The sequence below is a fragment of the Octopus bimaculoides genome, chromosome 8 (genome assembly GCF_001194135.2).
Source record: "Octopus bimaculoides isolate UCB-OBI-ISO-001 chromosome 8, ASM119413v2, whole genome shotgun sequence".
Taxonomy (NCBI): Eukaryota; Metazoa; Mollusca; class Cephalopoda; order Octopoda; family Octopodidae; genus Octopus; species Octopus bimaculoides.
This window is the reverse complement of record NC_068988.1, coordinates 59,691,854-59,695,731: the sequence shown is the minus strand read 5'-3', so window position 1 is coordinate 59,695,731 and position 3,878 is coordinate 59,691,854.

Below are 3,878 nucleotides of genomic sequence, written 5' to 3'. Positions count from 1 at the left end.
TTACTATTAGTGTAACGACTTTCCCAAGACTGAACCAAATTTGTCTCAAAACACGAATATACACACAAATAAATGAGTTGGCAATATTGTTGAGAATAAGCTATACCAGGAAGATTCCATTCCCACACAGGTCATTTAAAATATTCAAATGAGGGACGAAATGTCCTAATCCCACATTCACCAAAACGAGAAACGACAGCAGGATTTTACAGAAGTGTAGTAAACACTGATTTGGATGACGTAAACTTAAATTCGAATGGCGACGCGAGTGCGGGAAAATCCGAAGTGGAGCTGTCTTAACTGATGGAGCAATAGGAATTGCCGAAACTGACACATTAGTATTAATAATTCTCGATCGGCACTTTTCGGACAATTATGGACCTTGATAGTGTATATGTTTTCTTTCACATGCGTTAACAACAACATTAAGTTGCTTTGGCTATTCATTTTTGCAATTTAGGCGTTGCTTAACACCCTAACCGCATATATATATATATATATATATATATATATATATATATATATAAATCGAAATAAGCAACAAGGATATCCTGAAGTAATGCAGTACGATCGTTTCATGCAACTCCATTTAATTGAACAATGCAATCAATACATTAATTTAAAATGCAGAGCAATCCTCAGTTGCACATGGACATAGAATTTAATTAATGTAGAACAGAGGAACACATGCAAGCAAATCTGTGTAAACGCAAGAGGAATGGGATTTTATATTAAACGAGAGATTGAGATTATAGAAATTGTAGAAAATTAAGAAATATAGATTTCCGATTCCGGGCACTTGATTTCTACTCTTACAACGAAAATGCAGAAATTATACGAATCCAACCACATAGATGGTATACATATTAATAAAGATTTGACAGATTTTATTAATGGTACGGGGTTTCTTAAATGCTTCCCATGCTTGCTTACAGTTAAAACAAGCAAGACCAAAATTACACGAACGTCTAGTAGTAGTAGTAGTAGTAGTAGTAGTAGTAGTAGTAGTAGTAGTAGTAGATGTGTTGCTGTAGAATATGGATGTCGAAGCATACAAGGTGCTTGGTGAATTCCTCAGCATTTTAGATAACATAAGTTATAAGCAAATATAAATGACAAAAGTAATATATTTGAAAGTCAATGGAAAATTCGTTAAAGCAAATGAATTATATGCAAATTTTGTATGCTTTTTTGTGTGTATAATTTATCAAAACTAGTTTTTTCTAGAAGCTGTCTTTTCCACCCACTCCCACTTCTTGTGGCCTGATATTTAATTCATTTGATTTTGTTCAGTATTAAGTTCCTTTTTAAAATAATTATGCTATACTTTTATTCTTATTCGGTAGTATATTTAAAACATTAGCATCGCGGAAGAACAGAACGTTCCCGAAATTCATTGCCGCTATGATCCATTTTTGAGGTGTGGTGAATACTGTACATCAAATTACATTCTTAAATGTATAATTTTAGCAAGATATGTAATATACTGCAAGTGGATTGAGCTCATACAGCATTCCACGTTGGTTCGTCTAAGGCTGTTACTTGGTTTCATTATGTTATCTGGGACAATTACTCTCCAGTTTTCACTTGTTATAAGTTTTATTAGAGACTGTGATTTAATCAGCCGAACATGATGATAGCAAGTAATAACGTAAGAACTTCATTTTTTAACGTTTTAATGTTTTCGGTATCAAGAATTCCAAGTCAATTGATATATTGTTTTGGAAATTCCAACTAAACGACCAAATCAATAACATTTTAGAGTCGTTCAATACCCATCAATGATCCAAACAGTCACTTTTGTTTAAATGTAGACGGCAATAGACAGTACCTTATCTAAACAGACACACACACGAGCATGCGTATCTATTTTCATAGGTTAATCTATACATTGGAAATTTCAGATAGATGTGCCAAAAAATCCCGATTGTTTAGATTATAAATGAAAGTCTCACGTATTATATTCCTGTCTACAACATCGAATGATTTCATTTACAGACGGTAATTAAAACGTCTAGCAAAATATTGTTTCCACGTCATCATTTTAAAAACTATTGTGAGTAAATGCTGCCTATTTTCAATACTACTGTTTAACTCTATTTGATAACCAAACAGAATACAATATATCTAAATTCGGAACCAAAATCATTTAGCAAGCTGTCGATTTATCAGTTGCATTGGCAATAATACTAAAATACTTCTCCATCATAGCTTCGATCTGTGACAGACGTCATAAATCGAATGCGATAAATAACGTACATAAACCACAGAAAGATAATTTCCCCGTCCGGTAATTTCTTGAAAATTACCATTAAGCTGCTTGTTTCCCGTATTGAGTCGAATCTGTCGCTATCTGTCTTTCATTCATGTTGTCGTTACAGTGTTCACATTGACAGCAATTCTATGCAGAAGGCCAAGAGCGATGCATTAACCTTGATTTGAAAATGCTATGGGAGGCGCTGTATGTGTTTCCTCAGCTAGTTTGGTATTTTACAAGCAAGATAAAATAAAGTTAACTTTGCTGACATATGTATTATGTATTACTGCATAATTAAGGATATGCAAATTTATTTTATAGTCGCAAAGTCACAAATGAATTGTGGAGATAAGATCTTGTGATATTAATAAAGCATTTATGCTAAACCATATCATTATTCGGCTTCCCAGTGAGATTAACAATTAGTTAAACGTGATCACTTAACATATGGGAATATATAATTAATGCATATGGAACTGATCAAATATTTTCGCATATTGCGTCTGTAGTAATGTAGACAACCGGTTAAAACCTGAATAAATTTGCTAACATTTTGTTTCACATTGATTTCCATTATTCTGCTTTTGAAGTCAGCTACAATTATCTTGCATCTAGCCATTTTTAAGAGAAGCTGTATTCACTTGTTTAGTATCATCCTTTCTATAGGCAGCAACCTACTTGGAGTCGACAATTATGAGAACACATTCAATATTTTGTGACACACAATTAAGTATGAGTTGTAAGAAAACATAATTACTCATGTCTTGTTTGTCCCAATACATACCTTCGTTTTTCAAAGACTCGTTTTTGCTTTGTTTAGTTTTTATTTGACATCATCCTCTGCAGATTACATACAAACAAACAAACATATTCACACAGGTGATTAATTTTAAAAGTACGTAGAAAAATTAAAATTTACTAAGAAATATACTACTATTATTTTCCTTGCATTTACAGTTACAAAATAAGGTATGCAAAATAATATTATTCATAATACTGATCAAATTAAAGTGCAACAAATTGAACTTTGTATTTGATGTTATGGGATTTAAGTTCTCTGCGTCATTCATTTCTTAACGCTTTTAAAAATAATCTATGAACTTTCATTTCAAACAACTATGATTTCTTTCGTGCTATTATTCCTGTGTACAAAGGTTCCTAATATATGAATATATAAATATACAAATAAATAAATCCTTATCCTTATAATTATAATTTTTGCAAACTCAAGCCATATTCATATCAAGCATTGTTATACACATATCGTCGAAAATCAAGTTACATTTCCGCGTTACATAACCGAAATTATAATAAATTAAAAATTGTATATTCAAGAAAGTATCAGCCAAAAATTTTTAATCATGATGTTTGGCTTTGCTTGCTGTCTTAAGAGTTCAAAATAATATATGGTAAAACAGAAAATAACCTTTTTATAAATCTCTCAACGAGTGACATTCAGTGCTGTGGAGTAAAGATTATTTGCTTTCTAAGTTTTCACAGTCGATACGTAAAGTACCAGTGAAACGCTTGGGTCGATGTAATTTATAGTCCCCTCCTCCAAATTTCAGACCTCGTGCCTTTTGTAGAAAGGATTATTATTATTATTATTATTATTATTATT